Source organism: Halichoerus grypus, chromosome 10 (genome assembly GCF_964656455.1).
Source record: "Halichoerus grypus chromosome 10, mHalGry1.hap1.1, whole genome shotgun sequence".
NCBI classification, from domain to species: domain Eukaryota; kingdom Metazoa; phylum Chordata; class Mammalia; order Carnivora; family Phocidae; genus Halichoerus; species Halichoerus grypus.
Window position 1 is genome coordinate 6,568,814 of NC_135721.1, and position 22,607 is coordinate 6,591,420.

Below are 22,607 nucleotides of genomic sequence, written 5' to 3' on the forward strand. Positions count from 1 at the left end.
ACAGAAGTACCCTTTGGCTGGGAAAGTGTGAGTCAGTGAGTGTGTGAGTATGTGTGTGTGCTCATGCACCTGCCGTATCCCTCACAGACCTCTTCCCCTTACTATATTCATTCTCTGTAGCTGGGTCTGGGAATGGCTAAAGAAGCTGGGATTCTCTGTTAAGATGGGCATGGATCTCTTATCACCAGGATCAGACTGCACTTTTCTGGAGCAAACTCCTGGAGAGCCTGTGGGATGTGTCGGTTTCACCTGGGAGACACTGTGCTGTAAGCAAAGTCAGCGATTTCATCTCACTGATCTCAGATTCCCCCACAAGGCTGACGAGCTGTGTAATGTGACGGCTCATGCAGGCTCTCAAGTCACACTGACCTGTTTTGGAATCTTGGCTCTTCCTAATTCTGTGCTCTTGCACACATTTTAGCTCTCTGAATTGGCTTCCCCAACTAGACACAGTCATAATAAGAGTGCTTACATAAAGTCATCTGTGAATAAAGCACATAAAACTCTTAGGCATAGCAAATACAAAACGCTGGACAAACATGATTTATGATGGTTATTGTGATGTTTATTAGGCTTCTTAGCTGCAACGGCAGTAAGCCACGTGTTCCTGGCTCTGCTTACTTAACAACCATCTTGGCCTGGGTGTGGGTTAGCACCATCCTCCTTCTCTTTTTTTTTTTTTTTTTAAATATTTAATTTATTTATTTGATAGAGAGAGACACAGCGATAGACAGAGCACAAGCAGGGGGAGTGGGAGAGGGAGAAGCAGGCCTCCCGTGGAGCAGGGAGCCCGATGCGGGGCTCGATCCCAGGACCCTGGGATCATGACCTGAGCCGAAGGCAGACGCTTAACTGCTGAGCCACCCAGGTGCCCCACCATCCTCCTTCTCTTAACACTGTTGGCCCGAGCACACAGATGGGGAACAGCAGATTATGGGAGTTTAGGACTTGGCTTTTGTACATGGCCTCATGCTGAATCCCAGCTCCAACTGGAAAAAACTATGGGGGGTTTTGGGACGATCAGAGATCCAAACTTCACCCCTTCGTACAGATAACTCCAGTCCATCTGCCAGAAGGCCTACTCCTGTCTAATCCCAGCATTGCCTTTAGACCGCAGGACATTAGCTGACACAATTCTAAAAGGTACAAAATTCATTTCTCGGTCTGGCCCTCCGCCCTCTCAAAGGGATGGCCCTGCTTTCCTCTGTCCCCTTTATAAAGACACCTCTCAATATCCATAAATAAGCTGCCTTTTCATCTCAGGAATATCTTCTTTAATAATTTAATTGCAGTGTCTGATTTCTTTGGTACTAATATTATTACGAGGTTGAACCTGATTCAATGATCTCACTGGTACATTTCACCGGCATCCTTATCACGCGTTCACATAATTCAGCTGTAACTTGGGTTTCCTCTGCGGGCGGACTGTCAGCCCCGCTGTGTCTTTACTGCAACAGTTCTGCGCTTGACAACACCCACTAATGTCTTAGGTTTCTCCAGAACATTTATAGTCTCTCCAAGGTACAGAGCATTCCTTCGTAACAGTCTTTCTTTTCTCTTTTATAAAAGTAGCTAGTATCAGTTCAGACAAGGCTCCTTGAAACCATCTTGTTGCTTCTGTCGTGGTAGGTGTGTTGTCAGGGTTAATCTTCACTGTTTGGAATACTTTTATTAAGGTTTTCTTTGATACGGACAGCTCGGTCTGATGTCACCCTTACCTTCCTGGCAAATGTTCTATCATTTATTATAGTTCCAGGAGTATATTTATATAACATGTCTATCTCATTATGCCATGCTATGGCTGATCATAATTTTCTCTAGTTAGGTCTATTGAAACAAGATGTATCTGGTCTCCTGATCCAGGCAGCAAAGCACTAATTTTATTATAAATCTATTCTGTCTAATTTAATCTTTAACTTGGCGACATATCCTAAATCCTGCACTTGCTCAATTTTCTAGTGCTGTTAGAAAAGGAATTTAAATAGGGATATTACAACATTCACAACATCAGATGGGGACACAGTTGCTACCATCGTTGGAAATTCTTTACCACATAGAAATCTGGAAGCAAAGAGTGGGTGACAGAGGGGTGGGACACTGAAAAGAGAACCCATGTTTTAGACGGATGCCACAACTGGATGGGTCTTGGGGGGCCCCCAACACGGAGATTGTGTGTTCTCTGAGGAACACAGAACTGCTCGACTTCTACACAGTGCTAGAGGACATTCCTTCTGCTCTGTTGCTTCTCCTAAGCAAATACCTGAGAGGCAGCATTACCAAGTAAAGAAATGCCGGTCATGAAATTATGGCATCCTAGGACCAAAGCAAAACCTACTCTAAGATTTTTACGACTTTAACAAACGGAAGAGCCTGCATGGGCCCGGTGCCTCTCTTGCTCTGCTTCAAGTCACCTGACTCCAGCCAGGGCTGCTAGACCAGCTTTGCTCTGGTTTGGGCCAGCTTCACACAGGTGCAACGGCCCGTCCTCGCCAAAGACCTCACGTGTCTCCTCTCCCTCCCTGCCCAGCACTTCTGGTGGGGGAGAGTGTGGAACCCTGCATTCAGGCACGCATGACCCACAAGTGTGGGGGCTCGACACCCCACTTGACCAGGGCGCGTGAGAGTCTGCGAATAAATGTTCCTCTCTTTGAGCCCTGTCTGGGGTTCTGGGGTGCGTTTCCTCAAAGCTCCCGTGATTGCCATGGACTGGGAGCTGGTTCCCACCGGTGGGACCTGTCAGGGAGGGAAATATAATTAGAAACAAAATCTTCTCCCGACCCAGATATCCTCTCCACAAAGGTAGTAAGAAAACACTTTTATCATTAAGTAAGCATTAAACCAGGGACACCTGAGGAGCTCAATTGGTTAAGCGTCTGCCTTCGGCTCAGGTGGTGATCCCGGGGTCCTGCTCAGTGGGGAGTCTGCTTGTGCTCTCTCTCTCTCTCACTCTCTCTAAAAAATATATAAATAAAATTTTTAAAAAATAAGCATTAAACCAGAATATGAAGCACATCACAGACAATCCACTGAGGGATTGCCAGGACGGAAAGCAATCTTACCCCATATACAGCCAGCAGATACAGCCCGTTCCACACGTGTTCTCAAGGTTAACAATAGCTAGTCCTCAAGCGTGATGACTTGGGAGTACCGATGGTTACACATGGTTCATCTTAACTTTACCTGGTAATTGGGGTGACCATCCATGTTAGCTTATTGGCTTCATCCAGTGGAAAAACAAGCTCCTCCTATCTCTCTGGCAGGAAGTAGTTCGGCAAGGCACCCACGAAGTGAGGCTCCTCCCTTCCCACAGGAATTGGGATGTAGGGGAACGACCTCTTTCGAAGCTTGTATTTTGGGACACCTGGGTGGCTCAGTGGTTAAGCAATTGCCTTTGGCTCAGGTCATGATCCCAGGGTCCTAGGATCGAGTCCTACATCGGGCTCCCTGCTCAGTAGTGAGTCTGTTTCTCCCTCTTCCTCTGACCCTCTGCCCGCTTGTGCTCACTCTCTCTCTCTCAAATAAAGAAATAAAATTAAAAAAAAAAAAAGCTTGTATTTCAAGAGATGGCCCCCAAGATGTTCGCCTTTTAACTCTGAGATGGCTCCCAAGCTTGAGAAAGGCATTCCTGGGTCATAAAGCTAAAAAAAAAAAAAAAAAGAAAACAACAACAAAAAGGTCAGAGATGAGAAAGTACTTCTATATTTTCTAAGGTAAATGCTCTGACAAGAGGAAGAGGAGAGAAATCTCTTGCCCTGTTTCCAATAGGGAGACTTAAGCCACTAAGTTTCAGGTGTTATTTGTCCTCACGTAACCCACGTAGGAATGCCTCCCGTAAGACCTTCCCTCCTTCCCTCTTCCCTGTCTCTGCTCCCTGGGTCTTGCCATGAAAACCCACTCCCACAAAAGCTGCTTCGTGGGGCGGGGGGGGGGGGGGTGGCGGAGGGGGGCAAGTAAGAGACTTATAACAGAAGCATGCTATCACAAAAAGTACCCGAGAGCAAAACATCATAATCAGAGTGAAAAGGCAAAGAAATTGGGGAAATATTTGTTACAAAATGAGGAACAAGGAATCAATATTCCTAATATATCTTAAAAGTGTACAAATTAATAAAAGTACTAACCCTCTCCCCAAAATTGCAAATTTAAGTTAGAAGTATTTTTCCTACCCTTATTTGACTTAGATTTAGTCAAATCTAAGATACATTGATTATATAAGGTACCATTGTGTTATGAACCATTAAGAAAGGGAAAATGCTGCCTTATTCAACCATAACCCTTTTTTTTCACTTGATGTGTGATTTTATTTAATGTAAAGTAAAATGAAGGCACCAAGCCCTGAACGTGGGCTTCTGCAACGTGAATCTCTGATGTTTGTGAGTCAGAGTTGGAATTTGAATTTGGAGTCTCTCCTCCAGAATTTTAATTATTGCAAGGTTTGCCATGGCTTGAATGGCAATTTATATTATAGTTATCACCTAAATGAGCACTAAATTAAGAAAACAGAAAACCATGTATAAATTAAACACTAACTACTGCGACACTTTAATGAGTTGAGTGCCAGCCACAGACAGGTTTTGTCTTTGTTTTGTTTCTTAATAAGCTTATTTTAGAAGAGTTTTATATTTATAGAAAAAGTGCAAAGATAGTACGGAGAGTTCCCATATACCCTATAGCCAGTTTCTCCCATTATTAACATCACATATTAGTAATGTACATTTGTCACAATGAGTGAACCAATATGGATAATTGTTATTAAGTAAATTCCATACTGTATTCATGTTTTCTTAGCTTTTACCTAACGTCCTGTTCTGCTTCAGGATATCACATTATATTTAGGTGTCAGGTCCCTGTAGGCTCCTGTGAAAGTTTCTCAGACTTCCCTTGTGTTTGAAGACCTTGACAGTTTTAAGGAGTACTGGTCAGGCATCTAGCGGGAGTTATCTGATGTTTTCCTCATGATTAGACCGAGGTTTTGGGTTTTGGGGAGGAAGACCATAAAAGTAAAATGCCACTTTTATCACATCATTTAAAGGGTATATGATAAATATGACTTCTCATGGTTGATGTTGACCTTGACCACCTGGCTGAGGTCTGTTTGTCAGGCTTCTCCACTACAAAGCTACCCTTCCCCCCCACCCCCAGTCCATACCGTCCCCTTTGAAAGGAAGTGGGGCCCACACTTAAGGAGTGGGGGGCTGTGCTCTTCCTCCTCAAGAGTGAATATCTACATAAACCATTTGGAATTCTTCTACATGAGAGGTTTGTCTCTTCTCCCCCATTTATTTACTCAACCATTTATTTCTATCAATATGGACTCATGGATATTTATTTTATACATTGGGTTATAATCCAATACTATTTTAATGTTTTTGCCCAAACTGTTCCAGCTTTGGACATTGGACACTCTTTCAGTTGGCTCCTGTGTCCCTTTGACATGGCCCCCATCCTTGTGGGGATTGTTTTGGTTTGGGTTTGGGCTTTAACACTTCCTTCCTTATTTTCTGGCACTACAAGATGCTCCAGTCCTTCTCAGCTGACAGAGCAAGGAAATCCACGTGCGTAGGAACCCGTGTAGATACAAGTACCTGTAAATAGTTCTCCATGTAACCATCTGTATCTGGATTAAGCTAAACAGAAGTTCATACTGATGACTTCAACTCTAGCCCAGTGCCACATGGATCCTTCTGGCCTTCTCCCCTTGCTTACCTGGCAACTTCTGCTCCAATAGCAAGAACCCTGGCTCCCACTGTGATATCTACCTGCTGAATTGTCCAATTCTAGTACAGGTATATGGCAACATCAGAGCTGTTACTCAAACCCCTACGGGAAACAAGTTTATCAACTAGGGTCTGGTATTTACATACAGGCCATTTTGCCTCCTTCCTACAGACTCCATTCATTTCCAAAATTATATAGGTCAAAACCTTTGCCTCTGCCCCTTTCGTACCTTCCTATGATGAGATTCTTCACATTCTGCTTCCCAGCCTGGGATCCCATGACCCCCTAGATTTTTTCCTGCCTACATGAGAGTTCACTCTTTGTGTTACCACTCTACAGGCTTGACAAATGCATAGTATTACGTATCCATCACTGTGGTATCCCACAGAATAGTGTCAGGGCTCTAAAATAGTCCCCTGTGCTTCGTCTGTTTAACTCTCCCCTCTCCTCAAGCCCCCGGAAACCACTGATCTGTTTATCTTCTGTACAGTTTTGCCTTTTCCAGAACATAATATAAATGGAATCATACAGTATGTCACCGTTCAGACTGGCTTCTTCCACTTCACAGAACGCCTTTAAGATCCATCCGTGTCTTTTCATGGCTGGACAGCCCATTCCTCTTCATCACTGAATAGTGTCCCATTGTTGGATATACCCTAGTCTGTAAATCCATTTACTTGTTGAAGGACATCGGTTGCTTCCAGTCTGGACTAAAGCTGCTCTGAACATTCATGTGCATGTCTGGGTGGACGTACGTTTTTAAATCAGTTGGGTAAATACTTAAGGCCACAGTGGCTGGATCCTAAGGTAAAGCTATGTTTAAGCTTTGTAAGAGACTACAAACCATCTTTCAAAGTAGCTACCATATTGCATGCACACTTCAGTAAAATTCACTCTGTTTAAGCCAAACCAGATTTTATTACAGGATAGTAGAAAACTCAGAGAATTCACCTCTGGGAGCGCCAAATTCTGGGGTCTGTGGCTCACTGCTTGGAACGATGTCTACTTGTGCTACCAAAGCCACATTAGTGAAACTTGGTGGCCAAGACTGCTCAGGGCGGGGCTGCACACAGATGTTCCTCAACTGTAGCCCTTGAAATCCATATGTGGCCCCCACCACCCTTGCCAGACCATCAGCACCCCCATGTGTGGCAACCTCATGGCATCTCCCACCTACCCGGTCTAAGTGTCCCTGAGTGTACCCGAATCTATGCCCCCGGCTGCAACCACAGCCCAAAGGAGTCTGTGAAAAGGAGACTTTTGGCTTCTACCTTGCTAAGGCAGGGCCCAGAAAGTGGGTAATTACCAAATTATCCAGTGGTAAGGATGGTATTCACAGATGTTCCACAGCTAAGCTTGACACCTGTCCACCATAGACAGTCGCTGAGTGTGTCGCGGCAAAGACAGTGAGAAACAACCGAAGTGTCCAATAAAAAGCAAGGATCAAATAAAATACAAACTAGCCATGAGGTGAAATATTACGCAACCATTAAAAAACTCCATTTTTCCGGAATTTCTAATGACCTTGGAATTTGTATATTCATGCTACGATGTTATAAGGAAAAAAGTTGGATGTAATTCTGTCTCTGCAGATTATCCCAGTTTCCCAAACAAAATTCTACCTGTGTATAGAAGAAAGCTGGAGGAACATTACGCAAAATATCGACAGTGACTCCTTCTGAGTTGATTTTACTTTTCTTCTTCATCGTTTTTTAATATTCAAGTTTTCTATAAAGCATGACTTTTTTTCTTTAAAAAACTATAATGTATAATGTGTTCTTTAGAAGTACATCAGTATAAAGTGTTCTCCCGATGCTAAAAAGGTTTCACACTCTAGTCCAAAAGAAGTGCCATCTCCCATTGAAATATAATCTACTTAAAGGTTCCCAGAGGCCTAAACACAAAATCAATTATAACCGATTTTTTTTTTTTTTAAGGAAGAAGCAGTTTTCGCACTCTTTGTCAGCAGATGTAATTGATTTGAATTTCCCCATGGCATAAAGTCTGACTCTGGTTCTCACTGGCTAGATCTAAGACAGCAGTAGAAGCCAAGCTGCTATAACAAAAAGTTTCTAAAACACTGTGGCTTTTAAAAAAAATTAAATTTATTTCTTCTTCCAGTAACAGTTCAGAAGTGAACAGTCCGGGACGAGGAAGGTGGCTCTGCACCGTGGGGTCATTCTGTGAACCGAGTTCATTCCTCTGCCGTCTCCATCTCCTGCCAGAGGGCCATGCGCCTTGCCCAGGGGAAGCTGACTCACCTCCATCCATTTCCCCGTTCGCACCCACGCAAAGGAGGAAAGAGAATCCCCGGTCGCACTGCCTTATCTCTAAGGGGATGAGCCGGGGTGCTGAGATCACTCCTGCTCACATCTAGCGGCAGGGAGGCTGGGAACTGCACTATCTGCCTGGGGGGCTCTGTGCCCTGCTAACATTGAGAGGTTCGGTCCCTAAAGAAGAGAAGGGGAGGATGGGTGTTGGGGAACAATTCGTGTCTCAGCTCCGCGGAGATTGTGGGAAGATCTAAGTCACAGCCCTTAGGGTTCAGTCCTTCAGGGCTAACGAGCCACTGTCCCACCCAAGTGCCCATATGTTCCTGCTTCTCACCTGCCCTTCCCAGTCTCAGAGAATCTGACCTCGCTCGCAGAGACCACTCCCTTCTTAATTCCTCAAATCCCGAATTCGGAGTCCTTCTCTTTCTTGAACAATACAGCTAATCCCCTGTAGGGCATAGACTTTCCAAATACAAAAGTCTGGGATGAATGGTCTCCAGGGTATCCTACTCAGGCCTTGGAATTTTCTATTCTTTCAAACATTAAAACAAACAAGTGGCTCTCCCTCGGAGAGAAAGGAGAGCTCAGGCTTCCAGAGGATGGGAGCAATGTTGTGCTATAATTTCTTCCAGATGGGTTTACAGCAACAAAAACACATTGTATGATACTGTATATTAACTATATTGGAATTTTAAAAAAACTTAATAAAAAACCCAATTTATAGGGCAAATCAATAGATCTCCATCCTACATTAAATTAAAAATAAATCTCTATGCTACACGTGTGTTATGGACTGAATTATATCCCCCTAAAATTCACATGAAGAAGTCTTAACCCCCAATACCTCATAATGTGACCTCACTTGAACATAGGGTCTTTAAAGAGCTAATTATGTTAAAATGAGGTCATTAGAGTGGCCCTAATCCAATAGGACTGGTGTCTTTACAAGAAGAGGAGATTGGGACACACACACGGAAGAGCATGTGAAGGGAAGGTGGCCATCCACACGCAAGGGGGGGAGGTCTCCAAAGGAACCAGCCCCGCCGACACCTTGGTCTAGGACTTGGTCTAGGACTTGGTCCAGGACTTGGTCGAGGACTTCCAGCCTCCCCAGCTGAGAGAGAGTACATTTCTGTCGTTGAAACCATTCAGTCTGGAGTGCATTGTTTCTACAGCCCTGGCAAACTAATGTGAGAGGGCTCTGAGCATAATGCAGGTATTGTAACAGGAGATTTGTAAGCATTTGTTGATTTACAATGATAGATTAATAGCAGTGGGATTTAGCATAAGGAACACCGACCACAGGTTCGAACTTCTTCATTTTAACTCCAGACGGGCCTTCAGCACCAACCTGGCCTGGCCCAGTGCCCACCGCATCACTTCTCTAGACCATGGGATCCTCCCCCACCCGAGGAACACCTTTGCCAGCTTTTACAACGTGTCTTTGTGCAACACTAGGACTCAGAGATAGCGGGCACCCCCCACAAGAAAGGGCAAATAAGCCTGGGCATCTCTGTATTCTATATCCCACATTTGGACAGGCCCCAAGGCCCATTAGCATCTTAAAGGATCTAAAAAAGTCCTGCAGGAAAGAAAACTCTTAGTTCGACTCCGCATTTCCTAAGCTTCAGGGACTGCAGGACCCTTTCCCCAAGCCTGGCACCTTTATAAACTTCCTCGGGCGCTAGTATCTCCCAGACTGGCTTGAACGGTGTTGCGCTGTCACTTTGCAGGGTTAGAGAAATATCCTGACGCTCGTTAAAACAGCGAGGGAGACTTCATTCAGGACCGTGGCAAGAGAGGTGGGCTCTGTTACAACAGGGTGCGGATGGGGCTCAACTGGGACGCAGTGAGGACAAGTGGGGACGGGGGTCGACGCACAGAATGAGGGGTCCGTGGGTGGACCGTTACTAAGAGGAGACATCAAGATGTTGGGGGGATCCTTGCTAACCCGACCTGACAGGATCGTCACTGAAGGCGGGCCGGGGTCATCAGATATTGGGAGGAGGGGATGAGGAATGTGATTGAGGGCAGTCAGATATCAAGAGTGGGGGGCTTCTTGCTGAACCTAGGCTGAGCAGGCTGAAGACAAGGCTTAGCTGCCACCATGTCCATCTGTCACCACAGCAAGAAGCTGCCATGAAATCTTTATCACTTAATCTTTTCGTTCCTCGGTAAATAATTTCAAAATCGTCTCATTTTCCGAGAGAAAAGAAAGATGGGAATCTGACAGTAGGATTTCAGCCGTGTTGGTTTCAGCCCAATTATTATACACGATGTGCCAGGAAATCAGAAAACCCGCGGGAAGTGGGGCCCAAGTCCCCGCTCTCGGCCCTGCCCCTGCCCCACACCTGTCCCGCCCAGGAGCCCACCAGGCTGTTTCCAACCACACAGACCGGTTCCTCGACAGAGGAGCCCCCGGCCAGCCGACTGTGGCCAAGAAAAGTCTGAAGACTATTTCCATAGCCCATGCCACCTGCCACATCCACTCCCTTCTCTGTCTGTCACCTCCTTTTAGTCAAAGCAGCCGTAGGACATTTCTATGGTAAGGTGGCAGCATCCTGTTTCACTAGAACATGGATTTGTGTGAAGTGAGAATGCTGTGTTCACGAAAAATGTGGCAAAAACAGTGGTGGTGTGTTTTCCCCCAAAATGTCACTATTTATCAGAGAGCTATTTATGACAAAGGTTTAATTAACTGGAATAAGATTGGATTATATAAACACTTCCTTTGTGCCTGTACTTACCCTTAGGACTAAAACTAAACTCTAAGAAAATCAAATAATGATAAAAGCGGAATGAACATTAAGAAGCACTGCGTTCAGTGATTCCCCATCCTAGCTGGGTTAGAATCACCTGGAAGCTTGAACACCTATGCATGCCAGGGTCCAAGCCCCTGAGATTCACTTGATCTCTGGACAGGGCGAAAGAGGGATACTCTGAGCTTTTAAAAGAAAACATATTGGGGCACCTGGGTGGTGCAGTCCATTAAGCGTCCAGCTCTTGGTTTCGGCTCAGGTCTCAGCTGAGCCTCTCTTGGTTGATCTCAGGCTCAGCGCTCAGTACAGAGTCTGCTTGAGATTCTCTCTCCCTCTCCCTCTGCTCCTCATGCTTGTGCTTTCTCTCTCTTTCTCTCTCTAAAATAAATAAATAAATCTTTAAAAAAAAAAAAAAAAAACATTTAAAATCTCCCCAGGTAACTTTGATGTTCAATCAAGGTTGAGACCATTCATCTGTTTTAGCTTCCTCACTTTATGGATGAGGAATCTCAGACCCAGAGAAAGGGAGTAACTTGTAGAAGGTCACACAGCGAATTAGTGGCAAAGCCAAAAATAAAAACTGGCATTATACAGTGCTGCAGGTTGTAAAAGGTTTACTTACCTTCCCCCAGTAACCCACACACATGTTCACTTACAGTCTTAGAAAACAAGAAAAAAATCAAGAATCTATTGACGAGTGTTCATCTGAATTCCCTCCTGATTCGCATGTGCTGATTACAAGAAGGCGAAGTTAATTAAGAGTAATTGGGGGAAAAGTTATATTCTGATGCTTGTATGTACAAGTTTCTGATTATTTATCATTATATGCATCGTGTATCATAGGCATCACATCAAATATATGTCACCATAATCTCATTATCTGAAGATAGTGGCTACTGGGAAGAGTCACTACAGAATGAAACAGGGACTCGATTTTCACAGAAAACAGCAAAAAAGGTTGACTGGGACTTTATCTCGAAAAATAAAAACATATCTTCTATTTACCATTGCTATGACAAGCTACCTCTTAGAGTGAACACAGAAGGAACTAAATGTTGATTGTTTTTATTGGCATTATTTTCCCATAACGACCAACCACATCCTTCACTTCCCATTTGACTTTCAAAAAGTGATCTTTAAGAGAGGCACATCTGCGAAAACATTCCAGAGCTTCGTGAATTTTCCCAAGGATTTCTCTTAACCCTTTGGTATTCCATCCTTCTCTTCGAGCAACATCCTCACGTTTCCTTAGTTGTTCACTGGTCTTCACTGGGACCAGCCATTCTCCAACCTCACTTCAACTTCCTGAAAATCCTACATCTTTTGAAAACTTCACAATATTACTTCACAATCCATTTGGATGTATTTGCATTACATTTCCATATATAATTATATGAGAGATCGATGGAGATGTAGCTAGAGTTATCAGGGATAGATGTTAATATTAAGTGGGAATGATACTGAAATGGGGACTGATTTTTTAAGGGGTCCATTCTTTAATGAACATCTCCTGACATAACGCGTCTTCTCCATACAGATATTTATAACTGTGGAGACCTGGCTAATGATTGCTCAGACAATGAGCAGACCCTACACTAGGTGTTAATCGTGGCAGGTTAATGGTGTATTTGGAAATGGCACCTGCCATCTTTGCATTCGAGAAAAGCAGGCTTTGCCTATGAGGACATAGACACACAGTCAGTCTCCAAAGGCAGGTGCAGTGGTGTGGGGGATGGGAATTCAAGCCACTCCCCCCATGAGAATGGCAAAGCAAGCTGCTTTTCCCTGGTGGGGTCCTCGTGCAAGGCAGGGATACTACCAGCTGGTTACCACTTTCGGTTCCAGGAAACCGCACTGATGCCTGTGGGGTCTTTTGCCTTGTATTACACGATCCCCATATAGTTTTTTACCCATCGCCATTAAGTTAGCTTTATAACCTCTTCTAACCATGTATCTTTTCACCCATCACATTGCTGTCCCTTTGTGACAACCATGTAACAAGGTGGAGACAACAGTTAGGAAAAGACCGGACTGTTTGAGCGTGTCGGATCTGAGTTCAAGAGTCCTTACCGGAGAATCCTGGCATTCTGGCTGTTAGGCCACAATGCCATAAATGATTTTCCTGTGGGGAGCCCATTACAGATTCAAGGTTACGACAAACACACAAGGATGGGCCCTTTTATTCTTCTCCTTTCAGACAGGCACATACTTACTGAGCTGGTGGGCTCCACCAGCCTTGACTCTATTAACCTTGATGGCACCATAAAGTGAAATTCACAGTGTAAGCCAGTCCATGTGACCCGCAAGGTCAGGAGCCGGCTAGAAGGGTCTGGCAGTAAATGTCGTAATACAGTTACCTCATACCAGCGCCGTTCTCCATGGTTATAGCTCAGCTTGGAGACTTTCCAAAGGTTGCAAGTCCAATTTTCCACTTTGACATGTTAAACATCATCTTGGGTAAAGTGTTCCACAGATAGTTTTGGGTCTATGCCAATGCAATTTCCTGTGAATCAAACAAAATTGCTCTCATAGCATTAAAAGGCTTGTATTTTATCAGTGGAAATAAAGACTTAGAAATTATTTCTTCAACCTGGGTTGTCTGGAACTTGGACTACTGGCAATGTGACCCCAGCTACCTTGATCCATAAAAACAGTATCCAGTTCATTTCTAGCGTATTTCAGAAAATGGCTCTGTGGAACAGACTTCCCCATGCATGGTGCCTCCGAAGCCCTGGGAGAAATTCAAAAGCTATTCCCCTTCCTTGAAGCCACATCAGATAACTGCCTACCCGTTGGACTCTAAAGACTCTCACACTGATGTTGTCTTATAAACAATGAAATGTTAACAGCATAAATGGCCATCTTGGGAGTATATGAGCCCTAATAGGCTAGGAATGGTGTATGAGTGTCCCAGATAATTCAGTCATTATTAATTAGGACGTAAAAAAAGATTGAAGATGAAACAGCCAGTCTTCTATAGACTCATGTCATGAGACAGACTGATTGTGTGCTTTGACTGATCCTCGGGGGTTTGAGAAGCGCATGAAGGTAGGTGGTGCTTTTATATTACTGAATTTCTGGGACCTCACCTCCTTCATTCACCCCTTTAAAAAAGACATGAGATTTACCTTGCTGAGAGTAAAAGGAGGGTAGACTAACATATATCTGGAAATAGAATTCAGAAGTGAGCTGGAGGAAAGGACATGATGAGACTCCAGCAAATTCAAAGACGGGGTGTGAAGTCAGGAGCAAGTGTTTGACCACTGGGCCCTCTGAAAACAGCAACTGCTTTGCTGTTGAAAATGAATTCTTGGAAGAATCGAATAATAACTTAGCAAAAAAAAAAAAAAAAGGCACTTCTGGAGATTCAGTTCGACCATAAGAAGGATGGTAGGGAATTAAAATGAAATAATCTTCAAATTTAAAAATTCAACAGGCTGAGAAACAGAGTGTTTGCTGTGGCCTGGATCGTGGTCTGCTTGATAGAGGTGAAGGCTGTCTTCTGTAAATGCTGAGCAAACACAAAGTTGAAGATCATGATAGAAAAAATAAGGTGCTTGGGGAAGAGACTTAGAGAGACATAACATGGAAAATAAGAACCCTGGAACATAAAAAGTGTAAGAGAAGAAGAGGAGCAATAATGAAATAATAGAAAAAAAATCTCACATGAAGAGAGAGAAAAATCTACAGATTAAAAGTCGCCCAAATCAAGCAAGATTGGATAAGAGACACACGTCTGAGCATATTCTCATAAAATTCATACATTCCAAAGAGCAGGAATCCTTCCAAGAGGTGGTTTAAACTATGCAATGCCTGGAGACTTGATTTTTTTTTAAGATTTTATTTATTTATTTGAGAGAGAGAGAGAGAGCACAGAGAGAGAGTGAGAGGGAGAAGCAGATTCCCCTGCTGAGCAGAGAGCCCAATGCGGGGCTCGATCCCAGGACCTGGAGATCATGACCTGAGCCGAAGGCAGAGGCTTAACCAACTGAGCCGCCCAGGCACCTCTGGAGACTTGATTTTTGATTCAAAGAGTCACACAGTGAGCGCTCAAGAAAGTGCTGGTAGAGGTCATACCTGTCATTTGCCCTCAGAGCACACAGGTGGATCTCCAGAAGAATCAGAAGGGGCCAGAAGGTATGACAAAAACCTGAGAAAGGCAAAAGTAGGTTTCATGTGCCCAAGGACTGCCGCTCTTGAAAGCGTTTGGCAATGAGAAGTCGATGAGGATTCGGGGGGCCTGGGATGCCACCTGTCCAGCTGTGACATTGCTGCATTATTTCTTCTCTGGATAGCCAGCTCGGCAGAAATGTTTTCATGTCCTTTGTGACTGAAGAAACCTCAGATCCCTTAATGGTATTCATTGGAGTTTCTCAAACACAGATCATCATCCCAACAGGACATATCCAAATTAAAAATAGAAACTTCCAAGGTTCCAAATGGGAAGAACAAGTTACTTACAAAGGAAAAGTAATCCAACTGCCATCAGACTGGTATCTGTCATTCTGGAAGCTAGACATTGGAGTAGAATCCATAGACCACTGTGGAGAAAAATAACACAATTCCAAGAATCCCATACATAGCTGGGTGAACAAAAAGATACCATGGATATGCAAAAATTAGAGACAATATTACTGTATTGGTTAGAATCTTAGCTACAGAAAGCAGACTCCACTCCAGCTAGTTTAAGCCAAAAAGGATATCAGTAGTTGACAGAATCACTGAGAGTGCTGAAGAAAAAGATGATAGGATTAGCTCCTTCAAGTAATTCTTTGATCCACACTGCACATAAGCCTGCTAAGGAGGCCAGTGTTATTATAAGGAGTCCGCCACGGTAAGCATGGTTATTTTGTCGTCTGTGTCCAATAATTTCAAGATTTAAAAGTATTTGCGGGTCTGTTTCTGTTGTCTGTTTTTTCAGATGATTCTCTCACATGTTGCTTGCTTCTTTAGATGCTTGGTTGTATTTGACTGTGTTCTGTACCTTGCACCTGAAATGTATTTTTAAGAAAAATTTGAAGACTGCAATGAAGGTGCTTTATCTAGAGAATATTTGTATTTGCTTTTTCCAGACATCTGTCGCACCACCAATGTGGGGCCATTTAAAACCAAAGCCACAGCTTGGGGATTTTTTTAATCAGACAATGTAAGTCTGGCTGCCAATCCTTGTGAGGGCTGGTTTACTTTCGGCTCAGTCCGACCATGAGGGTGGATCTCAGTGGGGCCTCCGCTCATGATGGGAAGACCTCCTTTAGAATCCCCACCTTAGGCAGCCCTGGGCTTTGCTTTCTCTCTATGGCTCCATAAAGCCAAGAAAAACAAGTTCAAGTTTTCTAATCAGTTTCTGAATTTCCATTTTCCCTTCAATTTTGGCCTGGTAGTTCTTTACTATTCTTGTCAGATCTCTGGTACCTTCTAAAAGGTTTTCAATAATAATTTATCTAGAATTTTTAGTTGTTTTTTTTAAAAGGTTTTATTTAGGAGTGCCTGGGTGGCTTGGTCAGTTAAGTGTCCTACTCTTGATTTCGGCTCAGGTCATGATCTCAGGGTATGAGATCAAGCCCCACATCAGGCTCTACACTCAGCAGAGTCTGCTTGAGATTCTCTCTCTCCCTCTCCCTCTCCCTCTGCCCCTCCCCCACCTTGTGTACACATGGGCAGGCACATGCTCTCTCTCTCTCAAATTAATAATATTAGTGGAAGCTTCTTGAAGAAAGTGATGACTGACCTGAATCTTCAATCGTAATTAAGCACCGTCCTGGTAAGTGTTGGGATGGAGGTGAGGGCTTTCAAGCAGAGGAGTGCCACAAGCAAAGGCCCGGTGCTGAGTCCCAGTATGACATGTGTGTGTGGAGGTAAGGAGCCCGGTTACAAGGCAGCTGCATCCAGTACTGCCCTTCGATCTGGCCGAGCAGGGCCCCGAACTCAGGCTCTGAGTCTGGGGACCCTGTGCATTGGAGGGCCTTCCTCTAAGTTTTCTAAGCCCCTCCAGCGTCTGGGACTGACTTGGACCCGCAGAGCCTGGAGTGCAAGCCAGGACTGGGGACCATGTGATCCAGCCCTATTCAGTTATTTCAAGGTGCTTTCCAACCCTCCGTCCTGCACACGGGTTGAACAGATGCCCCGTGAGACTCCAATATTCACACCTGTGGTGTCATCCCCCACGACCCAGGTTCTAGGACAATGGCCTGGCCAAAAGATTGCCCCACCTGCCCACCACAGAATGGCCCGAGACTGGCCTAGCAGAATGGTGCTGACATGCTGTTTTGGGTTGATTCTCCCTCACGTTGGACGCAAGACAACTTCAGGGCTCTAGGCTACTGAGAGTCCATGGCTGCCCCGTGGGCTTGAGCCACATCGACGTCCCCCTAAGTTGGTTCTCCGTTTCCACGTTACAACCATAGTGCTGCCTCCCGTCGACAGCACTGAGGATGGCAGGGAGGTGACAGTTTCCCTTCCCTGCGCAGCCTCTGCGGCTTGCGCCCAGGGTGGCTGTCCTACCTTCTGCGGAAGCTGTGCACTTATCGGGCAGTCCTGCAGGGGAGACAGCGCCTATTTCCTTCAAAGACTGCGGACACCTTTGCTTCACAATGGCGACAGCAGCTTGTCCCTGTCCTCTTTCGTCTCCAGTCTCAGAACGATGTCCTTTCTTGCCTCCAACCACGAGGTGACATTTTATATTCACAAGTCGGTCGTAAGCCTTGCCAGATGAGACATGTGACGTTCTCCCAGTGAATAGGATCCCCCATTTTGCCCCTGGCCTGTCCTCACCGCTGGTTTGTAGTCAGGGGTGCAGTCAGCCCTGAAAGGTACCACATCCCGGGGATGCAGCAATTATGGCGTAAGGAGATCAAGAGAAGACGTGGCTGAAAAATACCCTATTTTACATTTATATTATAACATTGCTACGGGTATAGGGGCACCTGGGGGGCTCAGTTGGTTAAGCATCTGCCTTTGGCTCAGGTCATGATCTCAGGGTCCTGGGATCGAGTCCTGCATTGGGCTCCCTGCTCAGTGGGGAGCCTGCTTCTCTCCCTCCCTCTGCCCCTCCCCCAGCTCGTGCATATGCTCTCTCTCTCTCTCTCAAATAAATAAATAAAATCTTTTTTAAAAAATTCAACTGATATGTTTAAGATGACCAGAAAACATTTTCCTGCACACTCTGTGTAAGATTTGCATTTGTGGTCATCATAAACAAAACACAGTAACAGCCTTTGAGGGAGTCCGTGGGAGCCGATATTCACGGGGCCCACAATGGAGGATGCAGCATCATGAGGGAGGCTGGAACCAGCACTAAGCAGATGATACTGAACAAGTTAATTCTTCTTTTTTTTTAAAGATTTTATTTACTTATTTGACAGAGAGAGACAGCGAGAGAAGGAACACAAGCAGGGGAGTGGGAGAGGGAGAAGCAGACTCCCCACTGAGCAGGGACCCCGATTCGGGGCTCGATCCCAGGACCCCGGGATCATGACCTAAGCCGAAAGCAGACGCTTAACCAACTGAGCCACCCAGGCGCCCCTGAGCAAGTTAATTCTAACACAGCAGGACCCAAAGAGCCATGGCATTGCAAGCAATAACAGCGTTGCTACTTTTTCCTCGTGCTGGAAATATGAAACTAGCCAGCAAAGACACGCAGGAAAGAATGCGAGGACGTGGCTCCCGGGCCTGATCAGGAAGGTATGAGGTTTCTGGACCCTACAGTGGCTCTTCCCATGCCCTCCCTGGAGGATTCACAGAAACACAAGCCCCTTCTTTCTCCCAATGATTCTAAATCTTTATTAATAAATCACTACTGGTTGTATGGTCCGTGAATTTTGTAATACATCTCTAATCAAATTGTGTACGCAAACAGGGCCCTGCAAAACCTTATTTCTCCGTAACGCCTGGGCCGGCTATGGCCACAGCGATGCGGGCAGACGGGGAAAAAAGACTGGCTGAGGAGTGGGTAGTGGGGATGGAGAGGAGGAATCTGTGCTGGAAAATATGTAGGGGTCACACCGGACAGACTTGGGGGCTATCCTGCTGCGTCTCAGAAGGTTGCTATCTGGGGAAGGGAGGTAAAGGCATGGGGAGATGGCGGTCGTTACCAAGAGACATGGGAACACAGAAAAGGAGCAGGTATGAGATCTGGATGGGTCCAGTGCCACACAAATGAGGTTTAAGATGTGCATGAGGTTTCCAGGAGATGTCCAGCAAAAAACTTGGCTGAGTGATATGAAGCCCGAGCGTGGAGAGAGAGATGCGGGCCATCGTTGCGCAGGTGGTGGTGGAAACCAGGAAGGAATAGGAGATTCTTCGGAGAAGTGCAGAGCAAAGACAGCGGCCGGGACAAAATATCCCGCAATTTACTGACCATGCAAGACTATGTTCTCTTCCTCCCCCGTGGCCAGTGCAAGATCCAGGCTAATTAATAAGTGGGGAATGATTATGAAACTAGAGTCGTTGCATTATCTAATCTAAATCCCTGGGATTTGTTTGCGAAGGGAGTGAATGTACTTCTCAGACGTAAGAGCTAACAACAGTAACATGACTTACATGTCTCATTAAATATGTTGAGGGTAAAAACTCGAACTAAATCAAACTAGGATATGAGAAGACAAAATTAATTGCAATATTATATCATCGTGCTCAAGCATTTTGACCCTTGGGATGTCAGGTGGAGTGGAACATCTTCTCTGGGTAATGATGCTTTTGGAAGGTGGTATATGCTTTTCTTCTTTCTTGCTTTCTTTCTTTTTCTTAACAATTGAGTTGTCTAACAAGGGAATCTAATTTTACTTCTATTTTTAGCTATGTTACAGTATATCCATGTTAAAGGCCTCGGGTCCTTTAGATGAAAGTACAATCCAGGATTAAATAAAGCCGACTCACAACTGCGGACAGACTCCAAGTCAGGAGCCTATAGGCAGCTTTAGTGCTGAGAGTGAATACCCGTGCTGGTACATTCCACAGCCTTTACCTCCTCGCAGGATCGAGGTGCGGTACAAATAAATGTAAATTAAAAGGTGAACAATTGATTCAGAAGGTTCTGTTTTCAACTCACTGACCTTAGATGTCAGCCGCAGTGTCCGATAAATGTCAGCTGCGTTAGCTAATAAGCTCGCCATGCAGGGTGGGAGAGCGCTGAACGGACTTTTACTAACATTATAGGGCAGTAAGATGGTAAGACACACATCAAAGAAAGACGAACAGGAAATCATATCTCCCAAGGCTGTTTTCTCATAAAACCAACATAATAACATTAAAGTAAATTCCTGAAGAAACAGTCGTAATCTCACCATCCTAATACAAAAATTATCTTCATTTTTATTTTTTTATTTTTTTAAAGATTTTATTTATTTTTTAACAAAGAGAGAGACAGCGAGAGAGGGAACACAAGCAGGGGGAGTGGGAGAGGGAGAAGCAGGCATCCCGCTGAGCAGGTAGCCCGATGCGGGGCTCGATCCCAGGACGCCGGGACCATGACCTGAGCCGAAGGCAGACGCTTAACGACTGAGCCACCCAGGCGCCCTATCATCATTTTTATATATGCCTTCCATTCTTTGAACATTGCCATGTTTTTTGCAATCATATCATACATGTACTTTTATATGATATTTACCTTTTATATTAAACTTACATATGTATATATTATTTATATTATATTTTACATATATTTCTATATTTTGATGTTTATACATACTCTTAAAAATGATCGTTTTTTAAAAAGCTGCCTGTTGACGAATTATAATTTTTCATTCTCTTGTGCATGGAAATTTAATTGCACATAGCTTTTGCTTTACTAGAGAACACGGCAGTGAACAAAATCAATATTTCTTTTAATTAGGTTGCACAACAGTATAAGTTAAAGTGCCAGTTTCATCACATCTTTACCAGCATGGAGCATTATCACTTTTTATGTTTTGATAATTTGGTGTAAAAAGTTTCCTTGAGTTTATTTTAATTTGCACTCCTTCGGTTGCTAGAGAGAAGGAACATTTTTGGACTCATTTGTTAATGAGTGCTAAAATAGAATGAAAAGGAATAAAATAATCAAGTAATTCTAATAAACTAACCATGTAGCTTCTACCTGCTGACGAAAGGAGCTTTGATTTTTCTCCTCCACTTGTCAACATCCTCCACTTCCCTCCTCCAACAGCAATTAGAAATCTCTTAGTCATTATGGGTTTTCTCCCCATCTCTGCTGAAGGAGAGGGGTCATATCTTCTGTTACCCTGCTCAGTGTAATTTGTAAGGTAGAATGAAAAATGGCCTCCATAAATATAGTCCAACTCCTCTGTGCTTTTGCAGAATTCCCACCAAAAAGGAAAGTGAAGCTAAGAGGGCAAACTCCTTACTCAAGGTCATACAGGTAGGGATTTGGCTAAGCCAAAGTTTGCATTGAGTTGTGTCCCTCCACAGTTCATACTTTCTCCAACGTGCCAATCACAAAATTTGCCCCCTCCAGATAGTTCTAATACATAACCAATTAAAACATACCTCAATCCTCTTTGCAAACAAAGTTGCATATCGATTCTCGGTAGCACTAGCATATTTCCCAATGATGAGTTTAGTCAGACAGGAGGCCTTCCCCATATCTGTCTCAGACAGTGTGAAACAGTGAGAGAGGGACCCCCCTCTCCTAACACGGTCTGGGCCTATCTTTGCTGTAGCTCAGGAACCACAGGTAATTATCTCTTGCTGGCTGATTTAGTTAAGACTCTAGAACCACTGATTATGTCCAACGTGCATTCACCATGATAAAATCTACCAGACAGAAGGCTGGAGGTGTGCTAACTAATGGGACATAGGGCTCTTTTTAATTACTTTATCACCTTTAAGTACATCTCCAAACATTCGCTTAGGAAGCTATTGTGTCTTTTAATTTTTTTTTCCTTTATGCCACTTAATGAAATCTTGGTTACTACATGAATCACGGGACTCGTGCTCAATAATGCTGTTCTGTTTAACACACGTCCGGCTGGCCATTTGCTAGGCGATCGGGGGCTATGTAATCATGCCAGTTCAGTAGGATGCCCTCCTTCTTTGGGGAGTTGAATGGATGGAGCCAACAATTCTGAAGAGTTTTCTAACTTGGTGATGGGAATATCTGGGGCTTACTTTTGTTTTTAGGAGGGCGGAGGGCTAGGTACACTAAAATACTTGAAGTTTCAACGTATATTCATAGGAATTGTGAACTGGGGGGAGTTATGATGCTTGAGCTCTTGACAAAATAAAGTTAGGAATGAAGGCTATCTATAATAACTCACAATAAGTGCCATTTCAATAAAATATCCCTTTAAAGTCCAGCTAACAAACAGCCATGTAACATAGGATATGTGATAGAAAAGTATCTCATTTGGACTGACTGTAATCCCAGTTCCACCACTAACTATCTAAGTGACCTGAGCATCTAATAATATTGCATATTTATGGAGCATCTACTATGGGCTGGTCACTGAATGAAACATTTTTAATTCTCACATCCTGGTTGGTTTTGTATATTGATCTTATGTCCTGTGACCTTGAAAAATTCATTTGTTCTAAAAACTTGTAGATTCTTTGGGAATTTCTACAATCTCGTCATCTGCGAATGGGAAAAGTTTTGTTTCTTCTCTTCCAAACTTCATGTCATTTATTTCTTATCTGTGCCTTATTGCTCTGGCTGGGACCTTCAACATGATAGTGAGGTGGTGAAAGCAGACATCCTTCATTTTCCTTGATTTTAAGGGGAAAGCATTGAGTCCAGTGTGATGTCAGCTGCAGGTCTTTGCATAAGTACCCCTTATCAGGTTGAGGAAGTTCCCTTCAGTTCCTAGTTTGCTGAGAGCTTTTGTCATAAATGAATGCTGAATTTTCTCATGCATTTTTCCCA